Below are 26,529 nucleotides of genomic sequence, written 5' to 3'. Positions count from 1 at the left end.
TTAACCCCTTCGAACAATTTGGCGAGATAGGTAGGATTTTCCTCATTTTTTCTGATGGGAAATGGAAGCTGAGAGTCCCGTGTCCAAAGTAACATAACTGGGCCCCAAGACCTAATACGTTGTTCTCTAACTCTAACACATTGTTCTCTAACTCTAACTCTAATACATTGTTCTCTAACTCTAACACATTGTTCTCTAACTCTAACTCTAACACATTGTTCTCTAACTCTAACACATTGTTCTCTAACACATTGTTCTCTAACACATTGTTCTCTAACTCTAACTCTAATACATTGTTCTCTAACTCTAACTCTAATACATTGTTCTCTAACTCAAACTCTAATACATTGTTCTCTAACTCCAAAATTCTTCACACAAACCACAAAGGAAAATATATTTTAGGGCTCATCTACACAAGACATAATTAAGCAGTGAAATGCATCGGGACAAAGGCTCACTATTCCAAGCACACCTAAGTGATTGTCTCTCCGTTGGACACTCACTTCCGGTTGTAACTGAAACAGAGCTGCCGGGGCTCAAGTTCAGACACTTCCTCCCCACTCAGCCAATGGCCACAAAGGAAAAAGAAGTGGCAAAAGGCAGTTTCAGGCGGCGACTAACCTTCCCTGGATGAGAGGAATAAAGGGACCACATCTACTGGTCCCGGGACATCTAGCAGTTGCCCGGACGGTTGATACTAATCCGTTGTTTCAAACACATGTTTTCTATTCATCTGGCCCCAACAGTTGAAGCTGAAAAAACATCCTGCCTTCCAAGCAAAATTGCATTTACGTATAAAGGCACATCTGTGTTCTATGGTTTGATATTCACAGCCATCTGTCTGGTCCTCTCAGGAACTGCTGACCACACAGGTCTTTGCAGACCCAGGATCCTTTGGGGATCAACACAAGTGCACAGACCACACTTGGAGAAACACGTTACCACCTCCCTTTGAATTACAACAGCCTGACCTTGGGTCCTTCTAAGATAAATCCCACCACTTGATTCTTGAGGTGGTCTCCACCTATCAATTAATTGCAGATTACTTTCTTCCGCTTTTTGTCTTTTTTTTTTTTTCTGTTTTAATTCAAGCAACCTACAGGCCTGCCTAAAGCAGTCTTCAATGACTACAGACATTCTGAAGGAAATAAGAGAGATTAAGAGATCTAGATCATATTTTCTTTCCAGTGATTGCTGTATAACTGAGCACAACTGTTCTTTTTTATCTTGAAAATTAAAGCTGCCCCTGGACGCTCTAGGGTAGGGCCTTGCTATTTGCATATTTCTTCCCCTGTCTTCCCCCTTGGCTCTCCCGTACCCATGGGTTTAGAGGAACCAGCTACCTGTGGGAAGGAGGTAGAGAGAACACGTCAGCAAAGCTACCAGCTCAGGGTAAGCATCCGACTTGGCCTTTCTGCAGTCAGATTGCACAATTAGATATAAAAGCCAAACCAAATACCACCCTACCACCAACTATACCTTTCTTTTGTCAACTCTGTTTTATGGTAACATGATTTTCCATCACTGAGTGATGATACTGTGATGACCTTAAGAGATTTCTATGCTGAATTCCCAGAAACAGTTTGGGGGAACGGTGTTACTTCTCTTTTGCTTCCCCTCCCCAAAGGTCCCTTCTGTGCACCTCAAACTTACTCTTCAACCCATTCTTCTTTTGAGGGAAATTAGTCTATGTTTCCCTGTACACCCCACTCTTACCTCAGTGGCCAAAACACACAAAAACCAGAGCCAGTCCCTTGCCAATTGCAGTAATAACCTCCCACAGGTGCTGAAACCCCACCTGAACCTGGATTTTTTGCCCCCTCAGGATTCCTCTTGGAGAAAAAGAATCAGGGCAGCCCTCACGCAGAGGACTGAGCATAGAACAGAAACCCCAGAGCCTTCCAGCTTCAAGCTGTTCCCATGAACCACCTGGGGTTGGAGGGAGAAAAGTCTAGCACAGTAAAGACAGAAGCTTTGGGAAGGGATCTCTTGGGAGATCTGGAAGTGTGTTGAGAGTTCTGTAGTTACTAGAAATGTGGTGATATCAGTGCTTGACAAACAGTAGGTGCTCAATACCTACTTTTAATAATGCTGTACATTACATCCTCTGGGACTTATTTGTTTTATAACTGGAAGTTTGTACTTTTTGCTCCCCTTCACCCATTTTTGCCTCACCCCAACCCCCAGCCTATAACCAGCAACGCCCAGCCTGTTCTCTGTATCTGTGAGTCTGGATTTGGTTTGGTTTGGTTTGTTTAGGTCCTAGCTTAGATCATTGCCAAAAGCTTCTTCCAGCTTTAATTCTTCTCAAGTTTCCCTCACCCTCACACACCTGCTGGACACTCTGGACATCATCAGTGACTTGCAGCGCCCCAAACATGCCAGGCTCTTCAAACTTGTGTGGCTTTGTCCATCTTCCCTCTGCTCTTCACCCCTCTTCACTGCATGAGCTCCTTCATGGCTCAGCTCACATGTAACCTCCTCCAGGGAAGGATAGGTATTAAATGCTCTTCAACTATTTGGTAGAATTCACCAGTGAAGCTCTCTTATCCTGGACTTTTGTTTGTTGGGAGGTTTTTGATTACTGATTCAATCACCTTACTAGTAATCAGTCTGTTCAGATTTTCTGTTTCTTCCTGATTCAGTCTTGAAAGACTGTATGTTTCTAGGAATTTATTTATTTCTTCTAGGTTGTCCAGTGGTTGGCATATAATTGTTCATAGCAGTCTCTTACAATCCTTTGTGTTTCTGTGGTTCAGCTGTAACTTCTCTTTCATTCCTGATTTTATTTGAGCCCTCTCTCTTTTCTCTCGGTGAGCCTAGCTAAAGGCTTTCGTCAATTTTGTTTATTTTTTCAAAGAACCAGCTCTTGGTTTTGCTGATCTTTCCTATTATCTTTTTAGTCTCTATTTCATTTATTTCCACTCTGATCTTTATTATTTCCTTCCTTCTACTAACGTTGGGTTTCATTTGTTCTTCATTTTCTAGTTCCTTTAAGTGTAAGGTTAGATTGTTTGAGATTTTTCTTGTTTCTTGAGGCAAGCTGGTATGGCCATGAACCTCCCTCCTAGAAACTCTTTGGCTGCATCCCATAGATTTTAGTGTTTTTTCTGTTTTCATTTATCTCTGGGTATTTTTTAATTTCTCCTTTTAATTTCTTTGATGACCCAGTGGGTGCTCAGTAGCACAGTGTTTAATCTCCATGTATTTGTGGGTCTTCCAGCTTCCTTTTTGTAATCGATTTCTGCTTTCATGCCATTGTGGTCAGCAAAGATGCTTGATAAGATTTAAATCTTCTTGAATTTATTGAGACTTGTTTTGTTTTGCTGAACAGGTGATCTATCCTGGAGATCATTCCATGTGTATTTGAGAATGTGAATTCTGCTGCTTTTGGATGGAATGTTCTCTATATATCTATTAAGTCCATCTGGTCTAATGCAATGTTTAAGGCTGACGTTTCCTTATTAATTTTCTGTCAGTGGATGACCTATCCATTGTCACGTGTGATCTCTTCATTGGTATATATGCCCTTTCTCGCTCCCCACCCCCTTCTCCTCTAGGTCTCTTAGGTTTTTGTTTTTGTTTTTGTTTTTCATTTTTTTTTAAGCTCTTTTTACTTTTTGCTGCTCTGAGTGGATTTCAGTGCTTTGTCTTCCAACTCACTGGTCTGTTTTTCCATTTCATCCAGTCTGCTGTCAAATCCTTCTAGTGTATTTTTTTTTTTTTTTTTTTAGTTCGGTTATTGTATTCTTCAGCTCTGTGACTTCTGCTTGTTGCTTTCTTATATTTTTCTGTCTCCGTATTGAAGTTCTCACTCTGTTCATCCATTCTTCTCCTGAGTTCAGCGAGCACCTTTATGACTATTATTTGGGATATTTATCAGGTAGATTACTTATGTCCATAGCATTAAGGTCTTTTTTCTGAGGTTTTGTCTTTCTCTCTCATTTAGAACAGACTTCTCTGTTTCCTCATTTTGCTTGATGCTGAGTTTCTACAGGTTCGGCGAAACAGCTGCCTCTTTCAGTGTTGAAGGAACCGCCTTGTGGAGGTGATGAAACTTCTTATTTGCCCTTGACCTAGTTCTCCATTGTCTCTTGAACCTTTGTGATTATCTAAAGGGCCTGGTTTATTCTTGGTAAGTCCCTGTTGTTAAGGGTATTCCAAGGCCTAGCAGTGTTCCAAGGAGAGGAATCTCATTAGCACCCACTTTCAGGCTGACTGGAAGTCAAACCCTCACACAGAAGCTTTTGAAGTATGGAGAATATACAGTCCTGTGGGGCCACAGTCGTTAAACCCTGCTGGCCTCCAGACTGGGAGCTCGGGATGTGCCCCTGGGCAACAGTTTCAAAAACCAGGGTTCCCGATGAATGGAGAAGCTCCTTTCTGTGAGGTCTTACTGAGCTGTAGCAGGGCCAAGGGGTTGTGCAAGCATGGTGTCTCCTAAGACATTTTCTGGGAGCATCTCCACAATCTCTAGCTTATGGCACCCTGAAGCCTGTCTCTCAGGCTGAAGCTCCAGGATTAGAAAATAGGCCTTTTTCACATGAAGACTGGTGCCGCATTTCAGTAAGCTGTCTGTACTTACTGGCCAACACCTGTCTTTCTGATAGTTTTAGCTCAAGATCCGCCCCCCCCCCTTGGCCACCAGGGGCACAAGGGGCAGCCTCTGGGTGGTTGGCAGGGGCCTGCGGGCTTTAGCAGGGCAGCTGGAGAGGTTAGGAAGTGTGGCCAGCTTCAGAAAAGCAGTGGGAAAATGGCTTGACTGCAAGTGCATGTTGGCCCCAGGCTGGGAGTGGGAGAATGCCAGGACCATTGACCTTTGCCTGCCCCAGCCAGGGAGAGGGGGTTGCTGTGACCACCTGCACTTTCCAGCCTCAGCAAGGCAGTGGGAGGAAGCTGGAGAATGCACAGATGACATCCACTGGCACCTCTGCCTTCGGAGGGAGACTCAACTGTCCCTGCCTCTCCAGCAGATGCCCCCGGACCAGCCAATGAATCTCCTTTAAGTACAGCCTAGGGGAATTTCAAATTGGTGCTTTAGTGCTGGATCCTGGGGTGAGTGAGCCCACACACAAGCCATTTGAAAGGAGACCCTCGTTTTCTGTAGCACTTTGTGTCCCCATTGGTTTGGGGAGCTCATCTCTCTGGTGCAGATCCCAAGAGTTGGGGTGCCTGATGTGAGGCACCAACTCTTGTTCCTCCAGGAGAAGTCCCAGACAGGTGAGAGCCCCCCCTATTGGATGTCCCCACACTAGGGCTGGTGTTGTTTTGCGGAGACCATATCTCTGTCTCTCTATCCATCTTGATGTTGTCCTTTTATCCTTTGTTGTGGGGAGCAGTTCATGTAGTTTTCAGACCATTTTCAGAGGGAGAAGAGGTGAGCTCAGGATCTTCCTACACAGCCACCTTGAAACCCTCCTCCCCAAAGAGTTGATTAAAATGCAGGTCCTGATTCAGTAGGTTGGGTGGCACCCAGGATTCTACACTCCTAACAATTTGTCTGGTGATGCCAAAGCTGCCCTAAGGAGAACCAGACTTTGAGAAGCAAGGACCTAGAGTTTAGGTCCTAGCTTAGATCATTGCTAAAGTGTCTTCCAGCTTCAATTCTTGTCAAGTCTCCCCTACCCTCATGCACCTGTTGGACACTCTGGACATCATCAGGGACTTGCAGTGCCCGATATATGCCAGGCTCTTAGACCTGTGTGGCTTTGTCCATCGTTCCTCTGCCCTTCACCCCCCTTCACTAGATGAGCTCCTTCATGGCTCAGCTCACATGTAACCTCTTCTATGGAACCTTCCCCAACTCCCCAACCTACTGGGCAGTCAGGTCCTCTCTCCTCTGTGCTCACCATACTGTACCATAATATGCTGTTTACATTTCCTGGTTCATAGCACAGGGTTGCTCAGGTTATGCCCTACGCAGGGGTCCTTGGCCAAGGAGGCAGGAAGGGGCCGAAATCCACTCTGTCCCCCACTTGTTATCCCTGAGTCCTGGCACCGAGCTGTCTCTACCAGAAGGAAGGGCTGACTTTTTCCAGATCACACAAAGGTGCCACAGGAGCTGATGGTCTTTTCTACCAGACGTGGAGTCTCACTCATCTCTCGGTTTCTATCCTCCTGGCACAGTGCCTGTCACGGCTCAGCATTCTGTAACATGTTTTTTGAATGAAGGAATGATGAGAGAAAGAAATGAAGAGCTACAGAGAGGAATGCACGGACAATAATTTCATTCAGTCCTGATGGTAAATCAGCTAAACTGTGAGCAAGAGATCTGGGATTTGCTAATGTGCTGCTGAAAAGGCAAGGCCCTCAAAGCCCCATCTTACTAAAAGGATTATAATAGGTATTAGTGAAAAGAGATGGAAAGGCTGCAGTCAGTCCCTGTAGAAAACTCATCAGAACGAGCAAAGAAAGAGGCTGCCCACAAGCAATCCTGACTTATAATATCTTTTCAGATCTAGGGGAAGATGAAGGGGACTCCAAAGATACAGTTTGCTCATAAGCTTTAGAGGCTATTGAAAGCAGCACTTTCTACAGCAAAAACATCCTGAGAACAAGAAGAGGTGATGACAAAACCATGAATTCGCCTAGAGGAGCTGATGTCAGAAACAGAAGCGAAGGTCCCAGCTTGTGAAAGTGAGTCTCCTCTGACTGTGAAGTCTCTGGGCTCTGGAGAAAGGCCCGGCCCCAATAAAGGAGCATCTCGATGCAGTCTTTTCATCCGGGCTCCTTTGATCTGCTTTGTGAGAGCTCCTCAGCTGTTTCCACGTGAGCCTTGCTCTGACAAGACTGTGAGCTTCCGGAAATGGGGACTCAAGCTTAGACCCCTTTTATCTTCCTGGGATCGCATGATGCTCTATGAATTGAAGTCGGTGCTGGACTTAAGGGGAGTTTACAGCTAGCCGTCGCTAATAAAATAAGGAAGGGCAAAGGTCTAATAATTCTCAGCCAACATATCTAGAACTTCACTTTGGAATGGTGCAAGAGATTCCTCTGAGAAACATACTGATACCTTGCAGAAACCCAACCTGGGCTTCGCCTCTTACATCACCTTCTTCTCGTTCAGGCCAGTTTCTGAAAATACAAGCATGGTTCTGGAGTAAGGGGAACTGAGAATCTTGAATACTGTATGCTATCATGTGACTTCAGGATAACATGTTATTCAAAACAAAGCCTAAATTCAACATATACACACATAAACACACACACACACACACACACACACAGAAAGGAAAGTAGGGTAAGGTCTCTAAATCCCCATTTATCTCTTACCAGAATTTAATCCCAGATTTCCTTGCCTCCAGCCAATGTGGCAAACAATCAGAAAGAGCAGACAGCTTTTTGGGCCATATCTTTTCTTCCAAGGGACTTTCTGTTCTTGTTATCTAGGATGAAATCTGTGATCAGATGATGTGTAGTCATCTTTGAGAAGAACAGAGATAAGGTCTTTCTGATGTAACACCACCCTAACACTTAACATTAAAAGCTGCCCAACAATTGGGGCGCCTGGGTGGCTCAGTTGGTTAAGCAGCTGCCTTCGGCTCAGGTCATGATCCTGGGGTCCTGGGATCGAGCCCCATGTCTGGCTCCCTGCTCAGCAGAGAGCCTGCCTCTCCCTCTCCCTCTGCCTGCCACTCTGCCTACTTGTGCTCTCTCTTTCTCTGTCAAATAAATAAATAAAATCTAAAAAAAAGCTGCCCAACAACCTATGGGGGAGAACTGAGTAAATACAAAGTTTCCTCCTTTTAAAGCAATACAAAATGCTGAGTTCATATACTTTTTCCCTGTGTTATTTCTAGAAGGAAGGCAGGCAGTTAATTTCTTGGGTTTTTTTTCCTAAGAATATAAGCCATGTTGCAAATGTTAAATTTTTTTTAAAAAAGGCTTTCAGTTCTTAAAAACACATGCTCATTTTAGAAAAATTTGGAAATCATTGAAGAGTTCAAAAAAGAAAGTTCCCTCTAAATGCCAGCACCTAGCATAACCTTACCCATATCTTGCTGTAGCTTTTCAAAAGTCATAGAGAAAATCAGCATAGGAAAAGCGATGTTCACATATTCACTAAGTGAATCAGATGCAGGCTATGTTCTTAACTCTGAGGAGCAGTGCAATTGTGGAAGTAAACTAATCTGGAAATGTTAAATGTCAAATTCAAAAATTAAGACAACATGTGACTGTCGATCATGAGTTTTCCCTGGATAAAAGTGCACATTTCCAGATCTGTAACGTGACTTTCTGTTTTAAAACAGATTGGAAGTTTTGGACACATTGTTTGCTGTCTCTACATTTTGGAGGAAAGCTGAAAGCAGCTTCTCAGATACTGAATATCTCTTATGCTTGGCACACACACAAAAAGAAAAATCCATTCGGGAAAGTTAGAGAAATCCCAACACGTTATTTATCAGACAATTCACGTGTATCCTTTCGAAAAAGATCAATTCTGACTATTTTATTACTTATAAGGCATTCTTCTGAGTGTCCACAACATTTTTCCTTCTTACTTAGCTCTTCCTTCTTGGCTTCTTTACCTGGTGCTCAGAAGAAATCAGAAGTGATCTCACTGCTTTGGACACCTCATGGTAGGCTGCTGAAGGTCTTACTCTAATGATATTGACATTGCCTTGAGGCTGAGTTCTGAAGCTTCAAACTTCAAACTGGAAAATCACATTGATTCCTTCTGTCTATCTCCATCCCTCGACGTGTCCACTTGACTGACTGAAGTTCAGGAGCGCCGCATCCGCGAACCACTCCTTTCCTTGAGGTCCATGGGAGAAGCCACGCTCGCCCGTGAAGCCTGTGCACTCCCTGTCCAACGGGGTGTAATGGACACCAACACTCTGCCCGCACTACTAGGGGCACGATGGTGAGTTTTCTTGTTCATTTAGCACGAAGAGTCTCTTAGGTTGAGGGATCCCTGCCCCGTTCCTCCTCGGCCACCAGCTCCACAGGATTAGGTCTCCTGGGTGTCAGGTTCACGTGATCAGCCTCAAACAGAGACAGGTCATATGCTCCCAAGAGCGCAATTTCTTGCCTCAGCTTTGCTGCTCACAGCAATTCATCTCCAGGAAGAGTTTCAAGAAATGAGCGTGAGTGATAAAAACTTTGTTGCTTGACGTGCATAAACCCCATCAGCTTTCATTTTCTCAGCTGGGAGCATAACCAACATGACTCAAGCAAAACCAGAAACCCTCAGGTTGCCATATTAACAATGCTATTCTTGATAAAACCCTCATAAAACCCTGGGATGGCAGAGCTGGAGTGGAAATTCAACATTGTCCCCCTACATTTTACAGATGAGGAAACTGAGACCCATGTTCGTGGTAACACAACTCATTTGTGGCTTTAAAAATACGTATTTCCTTGTTGGCTTATTTCCTTTTAAAAAAGAACAGGAATTAATTAGCCTGTCTCGCCTTCTAGAAATGGCTCATGGAATCAGACTCATGACACAAAGTCAGCAGCCTATTGTCTTATATGGAGGAAACTGCAGTTACCACCCCAACCCTAAAATGGGTCATCTCAGACCCTGGGGTTTACCCAGGGCCATGAAAATGGACAAGTGCCTAGACTTTGGTCCCTTAGCTACTGCGCCACTCACTACCCATCTCTGGCTGGTTCTTTAGCATCTGTTGGTCCCTATTGCCCTTGGCAGGCTGCAGATACGCACCTGCAAATGTCCTCTCTTGATCACAGGTCGGCTACTAGGGATTCTTTTTTTTTTTTTAAGATTTTTGTTTATTTATTTATTTGAGAAAGAGTGAGCACAAGCAGGGGGAGCAGGAGAGGGAGAAGCAGGCTCCCTGCTGAGCAGGGAGCCCAATGCGGGACTCGATCCCAGGACCCCAGGATCATGACCTGAGCTGAAGGCAGACACTTACCTGACTGAGCCACCCAGGCGCCCCCTCCCCCCACCTCTAGGGATTCTTGCCACTGCTCTTGGGGTCCCGGTGCTCAGGACAGGTCATCACAGACACCCCTCCCGGCTCCCCCCGAGGTCTCATCCTATCTGAGTGCTGTGCAAAAGTGCAAGCAGATCCCTAACTCTCACAGAACCTGCCACAAGTCCATGCCCTCCAATTCCCTGTTCCTGCCAGTCTCAGACATTCTCCCTCCTCCTGAGCATCAGGCTACCTCTTTTCTTCTTCGCCTGCCAACTCCAGTTCCTATCATCCCAGAGACTTTCTAAAGCAAGGGTGATAACGTATCCCCGAGGCTAAAAAGCCCTGACCTCCAAGACACAAAGCCTGGGTTTGTACTCTTCCTTCCTTTCATGGGGAGACTAGAAAACCACATCTCTGGTGTCCTGAACCAATTGTCTGTGTAATTGTATGTTTAGCGTCTGACTCTCTCTCTCTGGATTATAAATTTCATGAATTAAGGAATAGGACTAGGTTAAGGTTAGGATTAGTGGTCCATTGAAATAAAAGAGTCTCATTTAAGGTTCGTCTCAGAGGAGATAGAGAGAAAGGGGTAGAATGACGTTGAAAACTATTGAGAAAAATACATTTACAGGGCTTGACAACAAATTTGCCATGAAAGATGTAAAAGGCAGCAGTCAAGGATGATTCTGAGATTTTTTAAATTGACCCACCCAAATGTGCTGACGGTGGTGAGAGGGAGATTGGGCTTGGTAAAGGGTGGCGGAAGGTGGAGGGCTTGTGAACAGTGAGTCTGGTTGGGAAACGGGGAGATACTCAGGGAGGTTGTCCTGCAGCTGATAGATTTGTGGGTCTAGCTATTTTAAGTACATGTGAGCAAGAAAATCAAAATGAAATTGCAAAGTGGGCAAGGTTATCTTTGGAAACTCCTTTCTCTTTTAGGACCCATTTCAGGTCCCCAGTTCCCTAATATTTTGCTGATCCTCATCCACATCTGCTCTTCAGAAGCAATCTGACTGGGGCGCCTGGGTGACTCAGTTGGTTAAGCAACCAACCCTTGATTTCAGCTCAGGTCTTGATCTCAGGGTCATGAGTTCAAGCCCTGTATTGGGCTACATGCTGGGCATGGAGTTGACTTAACAAAAGAAAAAGGGCGATCTGATCATGTCAAGTAATCTGAGCCTCAACTCAAAGGAATGATAATAACACCATTAATCAGAGGGTTTATTATAGCTCTTTCTATGTGCCGGGTGCTGCTCCAAACATGAATGCTCTTCCCAGCACACTGAGGTAGGAAACATTTATAGATGGGAAAACTGAGACCCTGGGATGCTGAGTGACTTGTCCAACATCACACCGCCAACTCATAATGAAGCAGGAAACATTCCCTGGCATGGTGGCTCCAGGGTCCATTCTTGGAACCACTCTCCTGGGAATGAAAGCATAAGCGTAGAAATGTAAGAAGAGTTGAAATGTGTAGGAAACTATGTGAGTGGGAGGGGAGACACTCAGGAAAATTCAGATTCCATGTGCGGGTGATTCTAGTCTCATCCTGCTAACCGGTGACTGTGATGACATGGGCTCTGCCCAAAATTAACCCCAGACAATGGACCTAATCTCTTTCTGTTTCATTTTCCTTATACATAAAAGAAGGAGAAACAACTCATGCACAAGGTCATTCCTTATAGCAACGTTTGTAATATCGTGTAGCTGGAAACAACCTAAATGTCTCTTGAGAGGAGATTGGCTAAAAAATGATTGTTAACCCATAAAATGGAATATAATGCAGCCATAAAAAAGGAGTAAGGGAAATCTCTATATACTGATAAAGAGTGATTTCTAGAATATATTTTTTACACACACATACACACACAAACCATGGTGCAGAACTAGGTATATCATAGGCTACAATTTGAATAAATAAGGGTGATAGGAATATATAGATTCCTTTCTATTTGCACATGCCAACATAGGAAACCTATAGAATTGGCTGCTTCAGGAGAACGGGGTGGATGGGGAACAGAGAGACGGAACCTGTCCCAGTCGTGCACCCAACAGAGGATGGTGCCATGCCCACCCAGGGGAATCATTACCATGCCTAGGCAAGGGACAAGGGAGTAAGTGGTCCCCTGAACCGAGAGAGAGAGACCTGTAGATACGAAAGGAGCCCCTGGACAGATGCTGGAGCCCTCCCTAGATGCACCCACAGCCCAGCAGGGGAGGAGCTGGGGAAATAAATACCCTGACCCCATTCTCCTCCTGCCCTCAACTCTCTTTTCAGTGCTCTCCCCTGGGGAAACCCTACAAGAAGCCCCAGGGCAGAGAACATAGTCAAGACACCTTTAGAGGTGAGCATTGTCCTGGGGCTCAAGGCTGGTTGACAGTGGGTCTGGAGAGCAAGCTGTCCACCACAGAGAGGACCACGCCTTTTCACCGTGTACATTTGGAACTATATGAATGTGCAGCTTATTTGGAAAATAGTCAGTGTTGCACACACAAAAAAAGAAAAAAGAAAACCTGAAATAGAGGGTTAGAGCAGATGGTTTCTGAGCCTCTCCCTCCCTTCAAACTTGACCTACTTCTTTGAAATAATACCCCATGGCTCCATCTAGTGTCCAAATGGTGCCTCACTGTTCGGAGCTCCGTGTCCCTTTAGGGGGAAATTCTACCGCAAGTCACGCTCTCTGCCCCGAATCATTGGCTTTTGTGAGCAGTTTTCACTATGAATTATACCCACTTGGTGAATGATCATATCTCCTAAAAGTAGAGAATACTTATTTTGAGACACAGAATATTTGTTGTTTTTTCTTTTAAAGAGATAGTGGAAATTTACTTAAATTCAATTTTGAACTAAGTAGTTACAATGTTTTCCCACATTTCAAATTGTTAAATAAACTTAGAGGTAAGCAGCATGTGATCTAAGGCTGTAAATCTTACATGAGCCCACTTTTGAGCTTGTGATTCCCCTCTTCACATGTCCTTAATGCAACGTATCTCAACCGTGGCCACCAAATACCCGTTGGGAGTCTCAGTGAGCTCCTACTCCAGCTTTGGTTTTCTTTTTCAGCATTCCTTCGGCTACTGGGGGTCTTTATTGGTTGTGTACAAATTTTAGGATTGTTAGTTCCAGCTCTGTGAAAAATGTTGATGGTATTTTGATAGGGATTCCATTGAATAGCATAGATATTTTAACAATATTTCTTCTTCCAATCTACGAGCATTGTAAAGTTTTTCCATTTCTTCCTCAATTTGTCTTCCCCAATTTCATCCATGAATGTTCTATAGTTTTCAAAGTACAGATCTTTTACCTCTGTGGTTAGGTTTATTCCTAGGTATCTTATGGCTTCGGTGCAATTGTAAACAGGATCGACTCCTTGATTTCTCTTTCTTCTGCCTCATTGTTAGTCTATAGAAATGCAGCTGACTTCTGTGCATTGATTTTACATCCTGCAACTTTGCTGAATTCCTGTATCAGTCCTAGCAATTTTTTGATGGAGTCCTTTGGGTTTTCTACGAAGAGTATCATGTTGTCTGCGAAGAGTGAAAGTTTGACTTCTTTGTTGATTTGGATGCCTTTTTCCCCCCTTTTTGTTGTCTGATTGCTGAGGCTAGGACCTTCAGTACTATGTTGAGTAGCAGTGGTGATAGTGGACATTCTTGTCGTGTTCCTGACCTTAGGGAAAAAGCTCTCAGTTTTTCCCTGTTGAGGATGATATTGGCTGTGGGTTTTTCGTATATGGCTTTTATGATATTGTTGTGTATTCCTTCTATCCCTACACTGCAGAAAGTTTTTATCAAGAAAGGATGCTGTATTTTGTAAAATGCTTTTTCTGCATCTATTGAGAGGATCATATGATTTTTAGTCTTTCTTTTATTAATGTGGTGAATTGCAGTGATTAATTTGTGGATGTTGAACCACACTTGCAGCCCAGGAATAAATCCCACTTGGTCGTGGTGAATAATCCTTTCAATGTACAGTTGGGTTCTATTAGCTAGTATCTTACTGAGAATTTTTCCATCCATGTTCATCAGGGATATTGGTCTGTAACTCTCCTTTTTGGTGGGGTCTTTGTCTGGTCTTGGGATCAAAGTTTGTAATTCTTTTTAGTGAGTTCTTTTTTTCTAAGATTTTATTTATTTGAGAGAGAGAAAAAGAGAGAGCACACACAAGCAGGGGGCGTGGCGGGCAGAGGGAGAAGCAGGCTCCCCGCTGAGCAGGGAGCTCGATGCAGGACTCAATCCCAGGACCTGGAGATCATGACCTGAGCCAAAGGCAGATGCTTAACTGACTGAGCCACCCAGGTGCCCTTTTTTTTTAGTGAGTTCTTTGTCCCGTTTTGGTATCAAGGTAATGCTGGCCTCATAGAATGAGTTTGGAAGCTTTCTTTCCATTTCTATTCTTTGAAACAGCTTCAGAAGAATAAATATTAATTCTTCTTTAAATGTTTGGTAGAATTCTTCTGAAAAGCCATCTGTCCCTGGACTCTTGTTTGTTGGGAGATTTTTGATTACTGATTCAATTTCTTTGATGGTTATGGATCTGTTCAGGTTTCCTTTTCTTCCTGTTTCTGTTTTGTTAGTTTATATGTTTCTAGGGTTGCATCCATTTCTTCCAGACTGCCTAATTTGTTGGCATATAATTGCTCATAATATGTTCTTATAATTGTTTGTGTTTCTGTGGTGTTGGTTGTGTTCTCTCCTCTTTCATTTATAATTTGATTTATTTGGGTCCTTTCTCTTTTCTTTTTGATAAGTCTGGCTAGGGGTTTATCGATATTATTAATTCTGTCAAAGACCAACTCCTAGTTTTGTTGATCTGTTCTACTGTTTTTTTTTTTTTTTTTTCTATATCATTGATTTCTGCTCTAATCTTTATTATTTCTCTTCTCCTGCTGGATTTAGGCTTTATTTGTTATTCTTTCTCCAGCTCTTTTAGGTGTAAGTTTAGGTTGTGTATTTGAGGCTTTTCTTACTTCTTGAGAATGCTTCCATGTATTTTTTAAATTCTTCTTTAATTTCCTGGTTGACCCATTCATTCTTTAGTAGGATCCTCTTTAACCTCCATGTATTTGTGTTCCTTCCAAATTTGTTCTTATGGTTGACTTCAAGTTTTAAAGCATTGTGGTCCGAAAATATACATGGTATAATCTCAATCTTTTTGTACCAGTTGAGACCTGATTTGTGACCCAGTAAGTGACCTATTCTGGAAAATGTTCCATGTGCACTCGAGAAGAATGTGTATTCTGCTTTAGGATGAAATGCTCTGACTATATCTGTGAAGTCCGTCTGGTCCAGTGTGTCATTCAAAGCCCTTGTTTCTTTGTTGATCTTCTGCTTAGATGATCTGTCCATCGCTGTGAGTGGGGTGTTAAAGTCCTCTACTATTATTGTATTATTATCCATGTGTTTCTTTAATTTTGTTATTAACTGGTTTATATAATTGACTGCTCCCAAGTTAGGGGCATAAATATTTACAATTGTTAGATCTTCTTGTTGGATAGACCCTTTTATTATGATATTGTGTCCCTCATCTCTTATTATAGTCTTTGGTTTATAATCTAGTTTATCTCATTTAAGGATGACTACTCCAGCTTTCTTTTGATGTCCATTGGCATGATAAATTGTTCTCTACCCACTCACTTTCAATCTGGAGGCATCTTTGGGTCTAAAATGAATGCCTTATAAGGGGCATTTTGATGGTCTTGGTGTTTTGTTTTGTTTTTTATCCATTTTGATAACCTATGTCTTTTGATCGGGACTTTTAGTCCACTTATATTCAGAGTAATTATTGAAAGATATGATTTAGTGCCATTGTAGTACCTGTAAAGTCAGGGTTTCTGTAGATTGTCTCTGTTCCTTTCTGGTTTTTGTTACTTCTGGGCTTTCCCTTTGCTCAAAGGATCCCCTTTAATATTTCTTGCAGGGCTGGTTTAGTGTTCACAAATTCCTTTAGTTTTTGTTTGTCTTGGAAACTCTTTATCTCTCCTTCTTTTCTGAATGACAGCCTTGCTGGATAAAATATTCTTGGCTGCATATTTTTCCCATTTAGCACATTGAATATATCACACCAGTCCTTTCTGGCCTGCCAGCCTTATGTTTCTACATTGGTAGGGTAAGGACCTCTTATTCCAAGCTGCTTTTAGGATTTTCTCTCTGAAATTTGGAAGCTTCACTATTATATGCCAAGGTGTTGATCTTTTTTTTTTTTTTTTTTTTTGAGGGGGTTCTCTGTGCCACCTGGATTTGAATGCCTGTTTCCTTCCCCCAGATTAGGGAAGTTCTCAGCTATAATTTGTTCAAATAAATATTCTGCCCCTCTCTCCTGCTTTTCATCTTCTGGGATCCCTATTATCCTGATATTATTTTGCTTTATGGAATTTCTGAGTTCTCTAAGTCTCCCTTTGTGATCCAGTAGTTGTTTCTCTCTCTTTTTTCCCACTTCCTTATTTTCCATCATTTTATCTTCTATATCATTGACTCTCTCTTCTGCCTCATTTATCCTCACTTTTAGTGCCTCCATTTGGGACTGCATCTCGGTAATAGTCCCCAGGGCGGGTAGTCAAGATGTAAGTGGGGGAAGTAAGGACAAACTGGAACCCACAAGGATGGACTGGACTCTGCATTAGTCTCTCACCACTTCCAGACCTCTAGGATATTCATCATGGACTTAAACATGCACTTGACCCAAGAGCTGGAGAAGCTGAAGCAGATCCTCAAGGAGTAAGAGGAACGGTGAGCCTGGACAGACCTCCTCAACGTGAGGAAATATGGCCACTCCTTCACCTCCACTTTCTGTATTGGACACAAAATTGTCTCTTGTCTTTTCACATGAGAAGTCTAAGAGGCTTATAGAAATGAAGTGACTTGTAACCTAGAAGCCCATATGTACATATATATACTTAATTCTAGTATGGTTAACATATAGTGTTATATTAGTTTCAGATGTACAATATAGTAATTCAGCAGTTCTATACATTACTCAGTGCTCATCATGATAAGTGTGCTCTTAATCCCCTTCACTTAGTTCACCCCCCCACCCCGCCTCCCCTTTGGTAACCATCAGTGTGTTCTCTGTAGTTAAGAATCAGTTTTTTGTTTGTTTCTTTTTTTCTTCATTTCATTTAATAAATTCCACATATGAGTGAAATCCTATGGTATTTGTCTTTCTGTGACTGACATTTCACTTAGCATAATATTCTCTAGATCCATCCACATTGTTGTAAATGACAAGATTTCATTATTTTTTATGGCTGAGTAATATTGCATTGTGTATATATACCACATTTTCTTTATTAATTTATCTATCGATGGATACTTGGGCTGCTTCCATAATTTGGCTCTTGTATATAATGCTGCAAAAAAACTTAGGGGTGCATGTATCTTTTTGAATTATATTGTTTTCATATTCTTTGAGTAAATACCCAGAAGTGGAATTCCTGGGTCATCTGGTAATCCTATTTGTAATTTTTTGAGGAATCTCCATACTGTTTTCCACAGTGGCTGCACCAGTTTACATTCCCACCAACAGTGCACAAGCGTTCCTTTTTCTCCACATCCTTGCCAACACTTGTTGTTTGTGTTGTTGATTTTAGCCGTTCTGACAGGTGTGAAGTGATATCTCATTGTGGTTTTGATTTGCACTTCCCTGATGAAGAGTGCTGTTCAGCATCTTTTCATGAGTCTGTTGGCCATCTGTATGCCTTCTTTGGAGAAATATCTGTTCATGTCTTCTGCCCATTTTTAAATTGGATTATTTGTTTTTTAGGTGTTGAGTTGTATAAGTTCTTTATATATTTTGGATACTACCTCCTTATTGGATATGTCATTTGCAAATATCTTGTCCCATTCAAGTAGGTGCCTTTTAGTTTCGTTGATGGTTTCCTTTGCTGTGCAGAAGTTTTTATTTTGATGTACCCTCAATAGTTTATTTTTGCTTTTGTTTCCCTTGCCTCAGGAGATATAGCTAGAAAAATGTTGCTACAGCCAATATCAGAGAAATCACTGCCTGTGCTCTCTTCCAGCAGTTTTATGGCTTTAGGTCTCACATATAGGTCTTTAATCATTCTGGTTTAGTTTTGTATGTGGTATAAGAAAGTGGTCCAGTTTCATTCTTCTGCATGTAGCTGTCCAATTTTCCCAACACCATTTGTTGAAGAGACTGTCTTTCCCATTGCATATTCTTGCCTCCTTTGTCATAGATTAATTGACCATATAATCATGGGTATATTTCTGGTCTTTCTATTCTGTTCCATTGATCTATGTGTTTATTTTTCTGCCAGCATCATACTGTTTTGATTCAGCTTTGTAGTACATCTTGAAATCTGGGATTGTGTTATCTCCGGTTTTGTTCTTCTTTTTCAAGATTGCTTTGCTTATTTGAGGTCTTTTGTGCTTTGCTTATTTGAGGTCTTTTGTGCTAACAAATTTTAGACTTATTTGTTCTAGTTCTGTGAAAAATGCTGTTGATATTTTGGTAGGCATTGCATTAAATCTGTAGATTGCTTTGAGCAGTATGGACATCTTAACAGTATTTGTTCTCTTAATCCATGAACATGGGATATCTTTTCTTTTTTTTTTTTTTTTTTTTTAAAGATTTTATTTATTTATTTGACAGAGAGAGACACAGCGAGAGAGGGAACAGAAGCAGGGGGAGTGGGAGAGGGAGAAGCAGGCTTCCTGCAGAGCAGGGAGCCCGATGCGGCGCTCGATCCCAGGACCCTGGGATCATGACCTGAGCCGAAGGCAGATGCTTAACGACTGAGCCACCCAGGCGCCCCGGGATATCTTTTCATTTGTTTGTGTCACCTTCAATTTTTTCATCAGTGTTTTGTAGTTTTCAGAGTGCAGGTCTCTCACCCCCTTGGTTAAGTTTATTCCTAGGTATTTTCTTCTTTTTGGTGCAATTATAAATGGGATTGTTTTCTTAATTTCTTTTTCTGCTACTTCATTACTAGTGTATAGAAACGCAACAGATTTCTGTACATTGATTTTGTATCCTGTGACCTTATTGAATTCATTTATCAGTTCTAGTAGTTTTCTAGAAGCCTATTTTTAAAAATATCCTTATGCAGCTGAAACTCTTCTCAAAAGAGTACATGTTGGTATTTTGGATCTAGGTCCATGCTATTCCTCCTCTCCAAGGGACATTCCTGACCCATGTACTTATGCCTGTTACCTCTGATGATATCATATATGCAGGCTTAGGTAGCTTTGCAATAACAGATGTACCTTTATTATTATTCTCCAAAGAAAGTTACTCATTCCACTGCAAATAGATGGGATCTCAAGACTGATTTCCTCCTGGATCTTTATAATATAACCTTATCTAAATTTGAGCACTGCATCCAAATGTTCATTTTATCTAAATGTGAATTACTGGCTTTGAGCTAAGGCCAAGTTCTCAATTCTCTATCCAAATCTGGTACCAAAGTATCCATGGTTGCTCTGTGACTGCTGATCTAAGGGGAACAAGAACACTGTTTGGCAGAATAGGAGAGTAAATTCTTTTTTTTTTTTTTAAGATTTTATTTATTTATTTGAGAGAGAGAGAGAGCCCGCACAAGCAGGGGGATCAACAGGCAGAGGGAGAGACAGGCTCCTCGCTGAGCAAGAAGCCCGACACGGGACTGGACCCCAGGACCCCGAGATCATGACCTGAGCCAAAGGCAGTTGCTTAACGGACTGAGCCACCCAGGTGTCCCTAGGAGAGTAAATTCTTAACCTTCATTTCTCTCTTCTTGATTACTCATCTAGATGCAGTTTAAATCCACTGCCAAAACATAGCATTAGAATTCAAATTACTTGGGGCACCTGGCTGGATCAGTTGGAAGAGTGTGTGACTCTTGATCTCAGGGTTGTGAGTTCAAGGCCCACATTGGGTGGGGAGCCTACTTAAAAAAAAAGAATTAAAATTATTTAAGTGAGAAAATGATGTCTTTGTCAATGCATTTATTTTGAGCAATAATAATACAACAAAGTTCCAGTACTGGGCAAGAGTTTGGCTAATCTTCTCAAGAATATTACAACAATACATAACTTGAAGTGACTTTTTCTCCCTCTGTATCTTAACTCATTGGGCCAAGAGTAATTAATTAGAGTTGAATACAATTTTATATTAGATGTTTTGCTATGGTTTTATATTTTGTATAACAAATACTTTCTTTTATTTTGTAATTAATATAGTTTTAATGATTTAAGCACAGGATTATTCCCATATGCTTCTACACATAAGTTTACAAACACTTATATTTTAATGAAAGAAGCTGCAAATAACAAATACTTTAGTTTAAATCATTTCAGTAAAAGAAAATCTAGTTTCATAAAATAACAAATTGGAAGGTGGTGATTTAAATTTGCAATTTTTCCTCTGCCACACTATTTGTCATAGAAATCTTTAAATGGTAAGTTCCAGTACTAACATTAAAATACAATTTAATTCACCAAAATGTGATTCATAGTCCTCCTTTCTAGGAATGTGTTTTTTACAAAGTGAGGTATGTCAGTACTTCTTTCATTTAAGTCACCCCTCTATTCTTTTTTGCTAATTTATTTTGACTATTTATAAGATAGCTTGCAACAAAATGCCCCCACAACCCACAGATTTATAAATATTATCCTTCTTGGGTTATATTCTGATATGGTTATTTTTCAGAGACCTCAAAAGACAGATAAGCAAACTTCCTTCTGCAAAGAGGAAAAAGCCACCAATCAACTGAGCAAAGTCAGGTCCACAGACAGACAATAATAGGCTGCTTTGACCTTCACATTCTTTACTTCTTTGTGTCTTGACTTGAGGAGTTAAGGTGTTTGGATATGTGCCCCTGGGCTGTGGGTACCTGCCACAAATTGGGTTTTCAGGGTACAGACTCTGAGACAGAGATTAGGGTATAGGAAGTTTATTGGGAAGTGATCTTGGAATCCAACCAGTCTATGCCCTGGCTTAGGTCAATACTAAAGCAGAGAACAGTGCCTTCCACCCCGGGCCAAGGGGAGGATGAGCCTAAGGGGGTATACGATCCAGCTATTCCTCTCTACATGAAGATTCTCCTTCCAGTGCCAATTTTGGAGGATATTTTTATTTTCATTAAGGCAGGCAATACTTTTTCATCAAGGATCTGTATTCACTGCTAAACATTTTTTGAAATTTGTAATTTCAGTTATAATCTTCACTATCAATGAGCAATTTAGAAAAATACAACACTGTACTAAAATAGACTTACTATATATTTCAGACACTATCTTAAGATTTGGAAAATTAGTGTTTTCTGCCTTTTAGAAAATATAAAATTTTTTTCCTCAAAGTTTGCTTTTATTGTTGTCCTTATGTGGCCATGTAGGGCTCTCCATAGCCCTCTGCATTCCTTCCCAAAATCTGTGCTTGCTGTCAGTTAGGTAGAGATGTTTAGCAACAAAGAATAATCTGAGCAGGACCCACCCAGCTTTTATATCCCTCATGGCTGAACTTTAATGAAAGTTTGAGCTTTTCCAAAAGTCTGGTCTTCGCTAACTGGGGAGGAAAAACAGTTGGAAAAAAATGCTTTGAGCATGTGAACCATGTAATTTCATTTGAACTAAGGAATTCCAAAAATACTTGCTTATTGGAAGGGCAGTTATGTTTTTGTGTTGGAATTTATTATGGAGAGTAAGAAGTACTAGTTCTTTCCTCCCCTACTTTTTCTCATAAACATAGAAAAAAACTAAAGACAGTGGCTGGGTAGGAAAATAGTGTGGAGAGGGTAAGGTGGATCACAAATTGTGCCTGCCCCAGAACCTATCCCTTGCTTGGGGGATCTATCTACTCTTTTGTGACCTTTTGAGCCCCACTCAGCTTGAGACAACCCTCTCCCCCCTCTGATGATAATTCAGGGCTCCATCTGTCCATGTCTTCAAGACTACAGTAGTTGGGCTGAAACCCAGAAATTTTGTCAGTTCTGCTCACTGATGCCAGTGTAAATGCTGTGCCAGTAACAAGACGGAAACTTCTGGGTCCCCGCTGGGCAACCTTGTCAAGCAGAACATTTTTAGGTTGTGTCTGACTTTAGATCTCTGTGAGGAGATCAGGTGTTAGTAAAAATGTTCATAACTAGAATTTGGGGGGAATATGTACTATGTGCCAATCACAATACTGGGGGCTTTTACATGAATGATGCGATTCAATCCCCACAACAATCTTCTGTGGAGTTTTGAAGCTTAGAGAGGTTAAGAACCCCGATTTTGAAACCAATCCGTCTGTCTCCAGAGCCTTGGATCTTCTTCCCTGTTCTGTGAGCCCTGGCTTTTGATAATGGGTTTCACTGTACACTGTGCTAGATTAGAATCTCAGACACCAGTGTAGCAGATGCTCTTGGTGCCCTGACCATGTCTCCTTGGGGCTTTATCAACTACCAACAGGTGCACCACCTTGCAATGGCTTTTTCTCGTGGCCGGAGGTCCAGCGGTGAGCATGGAAGCTGAGTATGTGGAGATTTAACACCTCCCAGGAGCAGCCCTTCATTAATGACTGATATGAGTTGCTGTATAAATCTCAAACTCCCTCAGTTCTCAGGTAGAGTAACTCAGAGGCATGGGTTCTACACTGGTTCCCAGAATTCCTCAGAGGGACTAAGCACCTGTTACCCATCGTGCCAACATGCTTGAAAACACTCCCTTTGTTGGCTGTCTTCCCCACCTTGTCTTACTCCCCCAACTGGCACTTCCTCACATCACCACCCAAATAAACCACTTGGATGTGTGTTCTTTTATATATAATTTTTATTATGTTCAATTAGCCAACAGACAGTATATCATTAGTTTTTGATGTAGTGTTCAAGTTGCATATGACACCCAGTGCTCATCACCACACGTATGTGTATTCTTGTCTCAGAGTCAGCTTCTGGGGGAACCAAAATGAAGATAAAGAGTAAAGGAAAGGTGAGCCTATGAAGGAAGAGAACCCAGTTAGAAGAGGTGCTACATTACTGGAAGGGGAGCGTGGGGAAGCAGCTCATAGATGGTTCCCTGTTCTAGAAGGCGACAGCATCTTTGTGAGATAGGAGAGAAAGGTTTTGGAGGATTATTGAATCTTGACACACTGGTGGTTACTTGACTGCTTGGTTGGGTGGAATTCTTTCAGGAGTTCTCTTTTGCTCCATTCTTTTTTAACTTGTGTTTGTCCAAAGTTTCATTAAAAGTAAGAGAACCCAATGAATACAATTATTAATAACTGGAATAATAAAACCAGATAGAAATATCAACATGTTCTCCATAGAACACTGAGGATGTAATCGTAAGTAAATGGAAGAGAAAAAGTACAGATATAATTTCGGAGGAGGTATAACTTACAGGTAACATATGGCCTGAATATAAGAAAGCTATATACTGTTTCATATTAAATTAGGTCTGTTACCAACTTTGCTACACTTACAGGATAGTTTCTCCACTTGTGACTCTATGCCCTTTGTTGATTAAGTGGACTTCCGGTGGTACCTAAATACATTTTCAGGGACTAACATGAGCATGGGAAGCTCTTGCTTTTTTAAGGTTAATGGCAATATCAAGTGTTAACTATTGTGTTCACACAGCTTAATTCCTTGATTGTTTTTTATTTCATACACTCAACTTCATGTCTGCATTAACTGAATTTTGCCTGCTGGACAACTTTAAAATGTGTTAGATGCTGGTTGTATGGTCTGATTAAGTGTGTTTTGAAACTCTTGCTTGGGGGTATTGTTATTAGTGCTTTCATGATGAAGAAACTTAGAAATGCCCATTATTTTAATAAAATCTGTAGATTAAGAGAATGTGGATGATGGTCAATATTGTAATAACATTGTATGGTAATGGATGGTGATTATACTTATCATGGGGAGCACAGTGTAATGTACAGAAATGTCAAATCTCTACATTGTACACCTAAAACTAATATAACATGGTATGTCAACTATACTTCAATAATAGAATTTTTTAAAAATAGAGGATGATAAAACCTTTAGCAAATATTTCTTCTACTGAATACTTTAGCCACAAGAGGGAACTGTATGAGCAAAAATATGGTATTTTGAGGAATCGTTAGAGGATTTCAGCACCCATTCCCCATCCCTTGAGTCTTGAGGCATCCCAATATGTTTGCCATATTTTAGCCAAATAGTGTTTTCACCAGAGATCTGGACTACAGAGCTGAATAACCCCTCACTGCTTTTTAACAGACATTAACAGATAAACTGGTTTTTATCTGCCATATCATGGAAAGTTGTGGCCTTAATAGCAAAATATGCACAGATAATGGCCACCTTCCTTTTCTTTCTTTTTTTTTTTTTTTAAAGATTTTATTATTAATCAGAGAGAGCGAGAGAGTACAAGCGGGGGAGCAGCAGAGGGAGAAGAAGACTCCCCGCTAAGCGGGGAACCTGATGCGGGACTCGATCCCAGGATCTTGGGATCATGACTTGAGCCGAAGGCAGATGCTTAACCAACTGAGCCACCCAGGCGTCCCACCACCTTCCTTTTCTAATCCACACACTAGGCTGATCTACACGCAGGTGCTTCCCCTTACCTGGTTAAAGTAAAAACATCCTTGCCATTTCTTCTTTGCTATGGAGGAATCCTGAGACAACCTCTGAGAACAATGAGCTTGCTTGGGGCTGGGAAGGTTTAGGTTGAAGGGAGAAACTGGGGCACCGTGCTCCCTTCTCAGAGTCCTGCAGAAGATCCTCCCATGCTGGGAAGCAACAGGAGGTGCAGCACAAGGCAAGAACACAATCAGACCCTAGGGACCTTTGGAGGAAAGTAAGAGCCTACAGTGTTACCTTGGGTATTTTTAGGAAGTCACTTGGGTAGGGAGAGAGTCTTCCTTTGGTGAATCATATATTGAATGAGGTGGGTGGGTTAATGTTGTTAAAATACCATCCAATTATTAAAAGGTTAATTCCTGATTCATTTATTGCCCCTGACATCATACCTGGGTAATGTGATTCCTTCTTCTCTCTCTTCCTTGCACTGCTTATTTCCAAGAAGTCACATGACCCTTTGGTTAAATTATTGTCTTCATTTTTGCTTGAGCTACGAAGGATGTCATCCTCCAGATGAATGTGAAAATACTGATCTCATTCATTTTCTTAGCAAAGTAATTTTTTTGCATGAAGGGTTGAGTAAGAAACAAATATTCTTAGGAATTAAAAAATTTAATTAATAAGTCAGTCTGACATAAATTATTATGTATATTGAGTTAGTGAGGATATAAGGTTGCAGAAAGAGACAATAGAGTGAAGTTGTTAGGTATTGGGTTTCTGGGCTCAAGTTTAGACTTCACTGCTTCCTCAATCTGTGAACCTTGAGCCTCTCTATAAACCTCAGTTTCTTCATCTGTAAAATAGGAATAATATTTGCCTCATATGATTATTAAGAGGATAAAAATTAATGCAGAGTTCTTAGAGCAGTGTCTAGCACACAATAAGGGCTGGATAAATACTAGTTACTATTATTTGTGAAACAGCACCAACCATTAGGAAGGTCTTCTTCGTGTCTAAGGCATGGAGTACTCTGAGCTCTAGGTTTCTAGCACTAAAAAAAGTGAAAATCTGGGGTGGCTGGCTGGCTCAGTAGGTAAAGCCTGCGACTCTTGATCTTGGGGTTGTAGGTTCAAACCCCACATTGGGTGTCAGGATTATTAAAAAAATAAGATCCTAAAAAAAAGTGAAAATCTGATTAGATAGGTATTATCATCTTCATTCTACTGATGGGGAACATTTAAGGGGAGCTGAGAGGGCCCGCAGGGTAGCACGAAAGTGATGGGGATGGGCCAGGCAGTCCATTAGCATGATGGGCTCAACTCACTTGTTCTGGTTGCTATTGAATTACTTCAGGTCACGCCAACCACTTCCTCTCATCTGGTCTCTATGGCAGGGTTGTTGCATCCTTCAGATAGCTCTTTCATCAGGAGATCAAGAACACTCAGGTTTGCCAGAGAAGGGATCGTGCTCAGGGCAACTAGGAATGCAGCGTACTTTCTGACTTGTTTCCGTGCTGATAGGACAATGGAGAAATGTGGATCAGAGATTCTAGCACATGTGCAAAGAGTATAAACGGGGCATTTCTGCTATTTTACTCCTAATCAATTCTTTATCAACCTTATTAATACTCATGAGAATCACCGGGGTGTTTGTTGAAAATGCTAACTCTTGGCTTAGGATGTGGCTAAGTAATCTGCGTTTTAAATGTGTCTCTGGGTAATTTTAAATTTTAACAAACTTAAAAAAAAATAACACTTAGTATTCTTCTGGTTATAAAAGAAAAACTTTAGAAAATGCTAACAATAAAAAAGATAATAGAAACCATTCGTGATTATACTTTGTATAGATGACGATTACCAATATCTTGATGGCTGTCCTTTAGTCCTTTTAAAAATATGCTGCCTAGGGGCACCTGGGTGGCTCAGTCAGTTAAGAGTCTGCTTTTGGCTCAGGTCATGATCCCCTGATCGAGCCAGAGGCAGGCTCCAAGCCCTACTGAGCGGGGAGTCTGCTTCTCCCTCTCCCTCTGCCCCTCCCCCCACTCATGCTCTCATGTGCATGCTCTCTCTCTTTCTCAAATAAATAAAAAATCTTAAAAAAAAAAAAAGAAATCCACTTATATTCCTATTGGGTCTGGAAACTGGACTAGATACTATTTAAAGCCC

Source organism: Phoca vitulina, unplaced genomic scaffold (assembly GCF_004348235.1).
Source record: "Phoca vitulina isolate PV1807 unplaced genomic scaffold, GSC_HSeal_1.0 scaffold37, whole genome shotgun sequence".
NCBI classification, from domain to species: Eukaryota; Metazoa; Chordata; class Mammalia; order Carnivora; family Phocidae; genus Phoca; species Phoca vitulina.
The sequence above is the reverse complement of the archived record's forward strand: the minus strand, read 5'-3'. Positions refer to the sequence as shown.